Raw genomic sequence first — 12,458 nt, 5'->3', positions numbered from 1 at the left:
TGCCCACCCTCTCTAAGGAGTGGTACCCATTTTATCTACTCGCCGAAGCTTTCGAACCGCTGGGTGGACGGCGAGCTGGGGACAAGGCTGGTAGCTCACACCAGCGCGGGGCTAGAACTGACAGCAGCTCTGTTCAGTTCAGATGTTAACCAGAGGTTAACTGCCTACCTCTGCACGGCAACCCTGGACTTTCTTGGAGGTCTCCCATCCAAGTACTAATCTGGGCTGAAACTAGTCATGCACAAATCAGCCAGTCAACTGATTAGAAACTATGGGGTAGGCTGGTGGCATGAGCAATTGAGAATGAACTACTCCAAGGCTGCTGTGGTTGTATTTGACTACCACCGTATCATTTATTTATTTATTTATTTTTAAAAACAGTGTTTTAATTTCTTACTTTAACATTTAAAAATTGCAGCCTAAAGCACTCCTAGAAACAACTGCAAAAGTACCGCTTCAAAATGACCACCAAATTTAACTTTAAAATGGCCACCAAAAAAGATTATGTAAAATGGCCACCAGAATACCTAGTAGAAAATGGCCACTGCACTTAAAGAAAACCCCTAGGGGCCCATTAAATCTGAAATGGGGAGGTAGGAGTGACAGTAAAAACTCATCAGCCCTACTCACTGCTAATCCACAGGCCACAATTGCCCAGTAAAAACCAACCACCTGCCCCGAAATAATAGCAGAGGATGGGGAGGGGGTTAATAAAATGGGGGGGGGGAGAGAACGGGGGCGTGAGGCAGCCTTACTCTGCTGCCACCCCTTAGATGCTGCAAGGTCTAGGCCTGTGGAAGTAAAGTTAAGTGTGTGTGTGGGGGGTAAGCCCAGCAACCTTTCCAAATGCAGCCTCCCACAGCCCCGTGAATAGTGTTTGTTTTTTAAACACACTGGAAACCGTAAGCATCCAGTGCGGTCCCAAAGATCAGGCCGCTGCAGCCCCAGGATGTGTATGTGTGTTTTTTCTTTTTCAATTTGTTTGTTAACAAAAAAGGCGAGGGGCCGCAGCAAGCAGCTCTGCCGCCACAAGGCTCCTACTGCTGGCCCTAATGCCCCCTTAAACGAGCCACCCCAATGTTCCCTCTAAGCTGTGGAGTCTTGTGAGCAAAATTTCTACTTTCTGAGCTACTGGCATTAAAGTTGTGAGCAAGTGATTTGGCTACTGTATAAATTAGTTTGCTCTGGAGCCATCCCTCCTGAGCTAAGACAAAAATGTGTGAGCCGGAGGCTAAAAAACTGTGAGCTAGCTCACACTAACTCAGCTTAGAGGGAACACTGGCCACCACCGCCAACAGGCTGTTGCCACTGAAAACAGGCCGCTGCCAACTCCAGAAAGGCCACCACTGCAACAGCGCACCCCTGAGATCTCCACCCCTGCTGACAGTTGTCGCCAATGGGCCCTCTTGAAACAGACTACTGCTGGACTCAGGCTGCCGCCACCATTGGGCCGCCGTCAAATCAGGCTGCTGCTGCCACTGAATGAGGCCGCAGCGGCGGCGAAAGGCCACAAGCAGGCCGGCCCCAGCAGCTCTCCTCTGTGTGCTCCTAGACAAGCGAGCACACGGAGCAACTGGCTTGGGCGGGAGCGAAGCCCGGCCGTTTACCAAGGCCGGCTCCGCCCCCACCTACATCACGATGCCAGGCGTCTTGGCTCTGTTGCTGCCCAGCTTCCTCAGGGAGGCAAAATAGCCTCCGGCAACCAACGGCATTGCTGGGTTTCCAGGAGCTTCAGAACCTCAACTTTCTGATGACAAGATGAGCATGGAGGATAAGTCTATCAGTGGCTACTAGCCGTGGTGACTGAGGGGAACCTTTATATTCAGAGGCATATCCCAGAGCCAGGAGGCAACATCAGGGAAAGGCCTGTTGCTGGCCATCCAGAGGAACTGGTTGGCTAATGTATGAGACAGGATGCTGGACTAGATGGACTATTGGTCTGATCTTGGTCTTCTTATGTTCTTAAATACTCTGTTCTCATAGTCCATCTAAATCAATGCTGCTGTTCAAATTCATTAAAACTCATTACAAAAATCACTCTAATGATGTTAACATGGTATCTACATTATTTTCCCTTTGCGTCAAACAGCAATTACTGGGGAGCTCTTAGAATTGAATAAATGGTGTGTGTGGAAAAAAGGAGCCACCGTCTGATCTGACCTTCAACTGTTTTTAGCCATTTTGAAAAACAACACAGAAGGTCCTAATGATGGATCTCCTGGACTGTGCTAGTTTAGCCCTATGAGTGCTTTGCTGTAATCATTTCGAACTGTGGCCGTCTTGGCTAACACAAATGCGAAGGACAAACAAATCTAGTAAGGTCCTCTAGCTGTTTCTAAACAGAACCAGCCTATATACTTGTTTTCATTTCTGTTCGAGACCTTTATGGCTAATAGATACAATTTAGTGAATAGATGTGCTCTAGTCTATAATCACAAAAGTCATGGTACCGGGTCTGTTTTTATCTGGCTTGTAGCAATTGTTTCCCATGAGAATGGAAGAAATAAGAGGGGAAACGGGAGCCCAATTCTGTGCATGTTTATTTAGAAACAACTATCATTGCAGCTGATGTACTGACTTCCCGGTGAAGCGGGCAAAGGATTTTGGGTTGCCAAGTTCCAGGTGGGGCCTGGCGATCTCCTGGGATTACAGATCTCCAGACTACAGAGATTTGTTCCCCTGGAGAAAATGGCTGCTTTGGAGGGTGGACCCGATGGCATCACGCCCTGCTGAGGTCCATCGCCTCCTCAACCCCCACCTTGTCCAGTCTCCACTCCCAAATCTCCAGGAATTTCCCAACCCTTGAGTTGGCAACTCTAGTGCATCCTCTTGAAGACCCAGGAAAAGACTGTGAACTGGGTAAGCGGCAGCTCTAATGGGCTGCATGGGTGAGAACACCAATTGTATCCCCCAGAATCAGCGTGCTGCTGTTAAGACAAAAATGGATCCTGTAGAAAGGCATGTGGTCCAAAGATTTTTTTGGGGGTGCAGCCTGGCCCCAGAGTCTGCCTGTGTGATTGTCCTGCTGTCACCTCACTTCGGAGTGGCTGGCAAGTGAACCGGACTTTGGACCAGGGAATGCCTTATGTCCCCTTGAAGGAGAGAGTCCCCTGAACATGGGTGTATATGACGTATGGTGGTTTGGACCTTATTTTGGGGTTCAGAGCTTTCAAACTCTCCTCGGAAATTTTGGTCGAATTCTTGAATAAACCACAAATAAGGAATGAATAAGGAACTGGGAATGAGGAACTAACTGCAGCCTCCTGTCATTCTTGGCTAATCTAAACTACCCATGCAGATTTACTCCAATGCTGCTTCTTCACCACCTTTTAAAACAATAAATTTTAGCACCTGCTCTCCCAAATGCACACTGCCTCGATGTCAGCCTCATCCCCCCTCCCACTGTACTTTGATATGCTCTTAGGTTTCTATTTACACATTTCTCTTCTGTTTGCTCATATAATTGCTGCTAGACTTTGTGTTAATGGTTTGAATGTTATCTGTTCACAAACACTGCAGATAATTTCTTTGCTTGGTGAGGTACAGCTTCTGATTAATAAAGGCATATTAACTCCTACAGCGTTTCCCTATCAACAACCTGGATTATGAACAAGTCACCCGGAATAAGCAAGACATATTTTACAATGCCTGACCAAAATGACATCTGAAATCAGTGGCAAAGCTTGCCGTTGTTCTGAAAGCTGTTAACAGCATTACTTTCTAAGAGGGTCTGGTTTACCCACATGCGTGTGCGTGTGTGTGTATGTATGTATTTGCTCTTGCATCGTTCAGCATTTTGTGACTTACAGCTAAATTGTACTGACTCCTTTGAAAAGCATGACATTTGAGATGATGAGAAACTTCTCTCTGTCATATTGAAAGTGTAGCTGCTCATTTACACATGAAAGCCATCTCATTGCTGCATTCACCAGGTGACAGACATGTATACGTGACCATGAACCAGCTCAAAGTCTTTTTGAATCCAAGTTTCTTCCTGATATCCCAAGGACCGGTTTCAGACCATGCCATTTTTGCACCAATGGAGAATCACTTTTCGCTATTAATGTGCACATGGAATTGCAAGGAGGGCTCCATGCAACAAATCTTCTTCTGTAAACTTCCTCCTCTCCCTGCATTTTCTTTTTAGCCTAATTAATTCCTATTCTTTCCAGGCTGCCTCTTCTGGATGGGGGTGGGGAGGTTTAAGTACAGTATTGTTGTTTGTAGCAAGCAAAAACCCCCACTGCTCATATCTTTTGTTATGTTGTTTATAATGATGTGATTCCAAAATAGCGATCATAAAAATCAGGGACTCGCCTAGCTATAAAAGATCTTCAGTAACCAGGAGGAAGAAAGTTGCCAACTCTGAGTTGGAGAATTCCAAGAGATAAGAACATAAGAACATAAGAGACACCAATGTTGGATCAGGCCAAAGGCCCATCCAGTCCAACACTCTGTGTCACACAGTGGCCAGAAATACCAGTGCCATCAGGAGGTTCACCAGTGGGGCCAGGACATTAGAAGCCCTCCCACTGTTGACCCCCCCAAAGCACCAAGAAGACAGAGCATCACTTGCCCCAGAGCCCCTATCTATACCTTGTGGCTAATAGCCACTGATGGACCTCTGCTCCATATGCTTATCTAATTCCCTTTTGAAGCCGTCCATGCTTGTAGCCGCCACCACTTCCTGTGGCAGTGAATTCCAAGTGTTAATCACTCTGGGTGAAGAAGTACTTCCTTTTATCTGTTCTAACCTGACCACTCAGCAATTTCATTGAGTGCCCACGAGTTCTTGTACTCTGAGAAAGGAAGAAAAGTACCTCTTTCTCTACCTGCTCTTTCCCATGCATAATCTTATAAACCTCAATCATGTCTCCCCTCAGTCGTCGTTTCTCCAAGCTAAAGAGCCCTATGATTTGGGGGTGGAGACTGGGGAGAGTGGAGTTTGGGGAAGAGAAGGAACTCAGCAGGGATGTGATACCCACTTTCCAAAACTGCCATTGGTTTCCAGGAGAATTGATTTCTGTAGTCTGGAGATCAGTTGTAATTCTGGGAGGACTGCAGGCCCCAGCTGGAGGCTGGCAACACTAATGAGGGCCTGGAAGAAAAGAACAGTGTGGGGGAACAAGAAGTAATTAATTAAGCTGGAAGCAGAAGGGTGAGATGGAGTTTTAAAGGGACAGTGGCCCTGGGAAGCCTCAGTGGTGCTGTGACTTTCCATGCGGGACAGCCTGGCACTGCAAATGTATTTTAATGGGAAAGAGCTAGTACAACAACAGAAATTAGGTATAACATAATTTGGGTTGTCTATATTTTTAAAAAGGATGAGCAGCTTGTAGCCACTCCAGATGGAACAGCCAGTGGGGAACCCACCTAGAACCTTTTGGATTGATGTCTCTGTATCATTGATTATCTGTTCCAGATACTGTGTTGAAAAAGCAGCGGAATCTAGAGGATAAATTAGTGTGATTTATTATTTTGTGCTTGTAGGTCCCTCTTTTTGGGGAGAGAGGGTTTCTTTCTAGGCAGTATGAAGGCAGATTCAGGTAACTATGGAAGCATAGGTCAGAACCAGCAAAGTGATAGCTTCATAGAACCATATGCTCTTTAAATGGACCATGAGCGTACTGGTGCTGAGTGTTGAAATCAGGATTTGTGCTGATTGGCTTTCTGCTTTTTTTTTTGTCTCCTGGGAGGTTGGCCATGGGCAATACCTGCACTTTGCATTTTAACAGTTTCCCCCCCCTTTAGGCAGAGGAGGGGAGTCAATTTGCTTGTAACTCAGCCCACTTTCATACAAATGCTAATGGGATGGTCAAGCTGCCTCCTTCTCCCCCCCCCCTTCTTCAGGCAGGGAACAGAGAGTTGGGGATGTTAAATTCTAGAGAGGTGTCTGGGCTCAGACCTGGAACCCTCCCCCAGCAGAACCAGCAGGAAGGCAGGTGCAGCCATGACAAAGCCAACTCAGGCCGAGTGGGCACAGCCTGGCTTGACCTCCAGTGGGACCCAGCCTGGCAGACCTGAGTCCAAACCACCACAGCTCTGCCACTTACGTGACGATGGCAAATTGCCTATTGGGCCCCCATGATGTCAACCCCAATACCAGGGGCAGGGCTGGCAAGGGGGGGCCCTGAGGAGACAGGTTACAGACAAACTACGCGTCTGGGACACATATGCAGAGGGGGAAGAGGGGGAAGGTAATCCAAACCCCACAACCCTTACTGGCACAAGCCTTTGATGTGGGAAGAGGGCCATGACAGGAACGCCCGACACCTAACCCCTCTCTGGCCACAGCTGGGCATAGAGGCACACTGGAAGTGGGAGTGGGTGGGGCATGCCTCATAAAATGGCCCTTGGTTAGCCAATGGGAAAGGGGGGGGGAACAAAAGGACAGAGGGAAGACCCACTCAGGGCACAGGAGGGGGGGAGGAGACAGGTAAGGATAAGAGAGGCTAGAGACATTAAGGCCAGGGAGAGGAGAGTCCAGAGACTGTGTATGGTACAGAGAGAGTGAAGGAGTAACAGTTCCAGTGGCAGGGGTTGGTGGAGATGAAGTAACCTTGTGGCCCTCGTTCTGAGACCTCAGCAGCCCCTCTTCACTTCCCGAACTGGGGAACCAAATGAGCGGGCTAACAAGAGGCTTGAGGAAGGAACTTTCTGGAGATGACAGGAAAAGCTTCCTTGACCTGGGCTGACCGGGGTCAAGTAGATAGAGCACCAGAGATGATAAAATCTCCTTGCAAGAGGAAGGCACTCTCTTTCTTTGGGATGCTGCATTTAGGAGAACTCTGAGCTGAGGTCTGCAAGCAGGCAGCCATCGACCATGTGCTCACTTGGAAGCGTTGGAGCAAGTATTAAGGTAATGGTAACTCTGTAGAGAACTAGAACACCTAAGCTAAAGAGACTGTCCTATATTTTAACAGCTGATAGGGCATGTATATCGAAAGGGACAGAAGATTTGTGTTTTTACCAATTTCTTTTGAATTCCTTGCTCAATCTGGTACTGTGCTAAAAGTATGCTCGAAAACATTTTCTTTTTAGGAAATACTTTATAACTTTTTTTGAATTTTTTAAAGTTCTGCTGTACTCTTCTTCTGCATTGTTGTCCTCCACTTTTCCTTCTTTCTCTGTTTTTTGATGCTGCTCCAAATATATATTTTTCTCTCTCTTTGAAGTTGAAGATAAGATCCTCAGGCAAAATCCATCTGTAGGGAGTGGAATTTTTTTGTAGAAATGTTGTCGATTTTTTGTATTGTTGTCTTGTCTTTCTTATCGCAAATGGAATGTCTTTTAAAATTCTCATTTCTTCACCTTTGATTTTTAAAGTAATCCCGTTAGTCGCTTTGAGTGTAGCATCTCTGATAGACCTTTTGGAGAATTTCACAAATATTTCACCAGGTAACTTATTTTTCTTGATGTAGTCTGGATAAGTCTGGTAGACTACATCCATTTCACTTTGTATAAGTTCTGGTTTAAGGTCTACTACCAGTGCCAAGGCGTTACTTAAAATCTCCTTGAGGATTTCCCCTTTTTGTTCCAGAATACCTTGAAATCTCAGGATAAATTATGATTTTTCTATTTGTAGTTGTAACAGCTGTTGTTTATGAGAGGCTTTCTCCTTTTCCACTGCCTCCAGTCTCTGTCTCAATGCTTTTGTCTTAGCATCGACTCTTCTCACTGACTTTGCTGTATTCTCTGTTTTTATATTGATTTCTTTTAGCTGTTTTTGGAGACTCTCAAAGTTATTATTAAGATGAGACATTTGGTCCAGTAGAGGGCAAAGTGCAGTGGTTAACATGCTTGGAAAGTCTATGGTTGCTTCCTGTTTGGAAGCCGATGCTGTTGAGTTGGCAGTTCCTGAAGGAGAAGGTCTTACTTTCGGTGCCATTTTTTCAGTCCGATGCAGGATTTTTTACATTAAGAGAAAGTTAAAAAAAATCTCTGTAGGTTTATTCAATCACACTTTTTTATTATTATTTTAATTTTGGTTTTGAATTGTGGGATTACATCATTGTATCGTACTAATAGACTACAGAGATTTCCAGTTTCATTAAGAAGTTAATTGCACTACAATCAAAATTTAGCCAAAATATAATTTCCTGGCTATTCTATATAGACTTAAAATAAAATCACTTGGTTTACTTATCCAAAATTAGACTCATTTAACCATGTATAGAATTGAGACCAGAGTTTATCAAACATTTCTTCATTTTTGCCTTGTGTATAGAAATATTAATTTCTATGGACTTCATGACTCCCTTTGAATTTTTATAAAGAAGGTATATTCTCATTCTTCCAAAGTTTAGCGAAAACAATCCTTGCTGCAGTCAAAATTTGCATAATCAGATATAACTCATGTTTTTAAAAAGTGACACTGACAATCATGCTTTTTAACCAGTCAGCACTCTATTTGTGCTAAACAATGCTTTTCAATCAGCTTCCCCCCCTCCACCTCTTACAGTTGCTGCTTTTTCCTCCCGGGATGAGACCAGTTCAATTCCCTCCGCTTTTGAATTTAAGTGGTTGGGGAAAGCTGTCTGCTAAGATTTTTGTCTGGATTAAAAGCATATGGACTCACTCTTCATTGGCTGCTTGCTTCAGTAAGGTAGGGAGACCTTTAAAGTGCTTGATCTCCTGTTCTCCTGTCCTGGTGTGTGTTTCTGTCACCATTGCTGGTCTTGCAGTGGTGGGACCTGTTGGGGCAAAGATGAGCCTCAATCCTTTGGCTGTGGCCTCGGGAGCGGCACCTCTTGTGCCCCGGGCTATGGGCCCCCTGCAAGAGCCCTGGGGGGGTACCGGAATTATCTGGTACCTCTCCCAACCTCTATGGTCATGGGTCACATTCATCAGAGCTCGATGAAATGCGCCCATCAGCGATTCGCCAAAACTGGAAGCTCCATAAATACTTTATAACTTTTGATGCTGGAAGTGGTTCTCTGTACCACATAGATCTCCACTGTCTGAAACGTGCTATCTGAAAAGGATAGCCAGGGGAAGGCAGGCAGTTGGCAAGCAGCTATTCATCCAAGGGTGCCTAAGTCATTAATCTGTCCCCATGGCGACCAGCACTGGGCAGCAGCAGGAGACACTGAGGCAAGGCCTCTGAACTTGGAAGGGAAGCTGGGAGTCCTGATCCTCCAAGTGGGAAATCCCAAAAATGATCAGGTGGTGAAGACAGGCTACTCAAGAGTGGAAGAAAAGCCCCTCCAGGGAGTTGGGAACCCCTAGCAGGGCAGGGTGGAATAGGGCCTGCAAGCTAGAGCTGTTTGCACACTATTTTGTTTGCACACAGGCTTTGCACACTATTGCCAGGGTAACAGGGACAAGAAACTAGGAAGAAAAATTTCAGAGGCCTCAGTCACCTGAGGGACCTGGGCAGCTGAGCTGTGCTGTTGTTGCTTTAGTGGTCCCTCTGTTAAAGGGGAATAGAGGGGAAAATGGGACCTTCTTACTGCACTTTTGGTAGAATAAAATAAACTCTAGAGTCTGTTCTCCACCTTTTCCTGATTCTTCCAGTGAAGCCAGAAACCAAACAAAGCAAAGAGATAATGTTTGGAAACCCTTTTTAATAGATTACTTGAATTCTAGTGCTCAGTTATCCCATTGGCTTAGCTTCAGTGGAAAACTTGGGGGCTCATTACATCAATGGTCAAGTGAGAGGAACTAAACAAAAGGTGCTTCAAAAAACTGGTAGGTTGTTCCTTCTAGCTAGCCAAGGCTATTGTGCACCCCCCCACACACACACCGTCTAAGCTTCTGGGGGTTCTTCTGTGCACTGGCCACCCACTGACTCACCAAGCTCAGGATTTTGACAGCTCAGCCAACAGTTCTATTTCAGACACAAAGGAAAGGGATTTTAGGGATGGGGGTGGGTGGTCACTGTCACCATGAAATGAGAAAGGAGTGTAGGATGTGCAACAGCCTCTCCCCGCCCCAATACCTGTGAAATCATAGTCCCAATGCAGTCTGACTGACACTTTTAGAGTTGTAAAGTTAAATGTGTTTGCCACCCAAATGGCCATAACAAGCAAATAATGCTCACAACATAGACATCCCTGCATCATAGTCTTATTATTCAAAATGTGGTTTTCAGTTTCACAATAGGGAATTCAGGGCTGTGTACTGTTTTAGTTGTTTTCATAGATCAAAGGATGAGAATCCAAAACTGATCTCCATCAATTATAGCCAGCAGGTCTGCTTTCTGTCTAGAAAGTAGTAGAAGTGAATTCAGGAACATCACAGGTGGCTTCCCTTGATGTGATCCTCCTTGTGGAGAATGTGTTCCTGTGCATAAAAAGTATATCATTAATACAGAGGGCTGACACACTTTCGTCTGTACACTATAAGAGCCACATACCTCTCTTCCTAGTTTCTGTCATGTTCAAGATGAAGCATCAGCAGGAGGTAGAAATGTGTCATCTACATTTTGAATCATGCACATGAATGATTTCACTAACGGATAAAGTCAGCAATAAAACCTGTCATTCAAAGTCAGTTTCTAATTCACACAGCAGATTGTTGCCTGGACTTCACCCTCTCCCCCAATCTTTGGATTTCACCACCCATTTAATTTAGTGGGATCGAAGGAGATCATTCAAGCCACCAGTGTTGTAACACAACTAGAGATAGTACAAATTCTGTACACTTGCTATATCAACACTCACCACATTCACAGTTTCTCAGTTTATGTCTTTTCTTATTTTTCACTGTACACCTGCCTGTCTTGCCCAGATCTGGATAGCCCAGAGGAGATCATTCAAGCCACCAGTGTTGTAACACAGCTAGAGATAGTCCAAATTCTGTACACTTGCTATATCAACACTCACCACATTCACAGTTTCTCAGTTTCTGTCTTTTCTTATTTTTCACTGTACACCTGCCTGTCTTGCCCAGATCTGGATAGCCCAGAGGTTTCATCACATCTCAGAAGCTAAGCAGAGGAAGTCTATGGTTGCTATGCAGAGGCTGATAGTGGCAAACCACCTCTGAACATCTCTTGCCTTGAAAACTCTATGGGGTCACCATACGTTTGCTGTGTCTTGATGGCACTTTACAGACACGCATAGTCTGTGTTTTACTCAAGCTCCCAAAGCACTCAGTCCTATGGCTTTTCATTTTAAGAGATTTACAATGCAATCCTATGTGTACTTACCAGGGAATATGCCCCACTGAGTCCAATGAGGCAACTGGGGAAATCTGCGTAGACTTGCACTGCAAATACACTAATCATATGTGAACCATCCCCTCCCAAAGATCCTAAAAGCTCAAAGTTATTTTGCTTAAGTTTTTCATTGATTCCTCTGACAGAAACTGTGAGTTTTTAAACTATGAGTCTATCATGACTGTCATTTCTGTCACGACAAACTATGCATCTATCATTTTATTGTTAATGAAAGGCACATAATAGACCAGACCTACACAGCTTGGGTTCCACGAAGACACACACAACCATGTATGGTAATGATCAATAAACCCATTTTTGCTGCTTGCTGGAGGAGCTCTCAAGCCGTAGCAGGCTGATGGGCAGTATTTAGACTGGCGGGCCATCATGTTATTCAAGCCCTGTGAAGATCGTAGCATACATTCATCCTCATCTCAAACTCACATGTCTTTCTTGCAATTTTCCCATGTACTTCAATGGGGTAGACAGGCCCCACCTTCAAATGGAGGTATGCACAGAGCTACCTCTCTGATAAAGTGAATGAGAGCTATCTTGTAAGTAGATGGTCTCAGAGCATTTCTGCCTGCACAATATTGCTGGATTGGGATGACTGCATGAACATAAGAGAGCTAGCCCATGCATTATGTTTGCAATTGAGGTGCTGCCTAAAAGACTACTTTCTTGAGGTGCCTGATCCTCATTTTCACTATAGCATTTGAATGGACACACCAGATGGATTGGGGACTATTGAGGTTAACTGGTGTGTTTAGTCCAGTCACCATTAGTTAGCAGAGTACTTAAATAAAACTACAAATGCAGGAACATCACTTTACCAGGTTGCTCAGCATAGGAATATTGAGGCGGACTCAGCATGGGTTCTGTAAGGGAAGATCTGAAGCTCTTGTCTCACTAACCTGTTAGTGTTTTTTGAGGGAGTGAACAAACATGTGGACAAGGGAGACCCAATAGATGTTGTTTACCTTGACTTCCAGAAAGCTTTTGATAAAGTTCCTCATCAAAGGCTCCTAAGTAAGCTCAAGAGTCATGGAATAAAAGGACAAGTCCTCTTGTGGATCAAAAACTGGCTAATTAATAGGAAACAGAGAGTGAGTATAAATGGGCAATTTTCTCAGTGGAGGGTGGTAAGCAGTGGTGTTAGCCGAATTGCTCTCAAAGAGAAACAATTGGAACAGTTTATCGGGATTCACCGTCTATGGTTTACGGAGGATGCTGCTGTTTCTGAGGTTCCCAATAAGAGACTGAGGCAGACTTCCTTAAAATAATTATAGTTTACTGG

Source organism: Gekko japonicus, unplaced genomic scaffold, assembly GCF_001447785.1.
Source record: "Gekko japonicus isolate JY-2015 unplaced genomic scaffold, Gekko_japonicus_V1.1 scaffold998, whole genome shotgun sequence".
Taxonomy (NCBI): Eukaryota; Metazoa; Chordata; class Lepidosauria; order Squamata; family Gekkonidae; genus Gekko; species Gekko japonicus.
The sequence above is the reverse complement of the archived record's forward strand: the minus strand, read 5'-3'. Positions refer to the sequence as shown.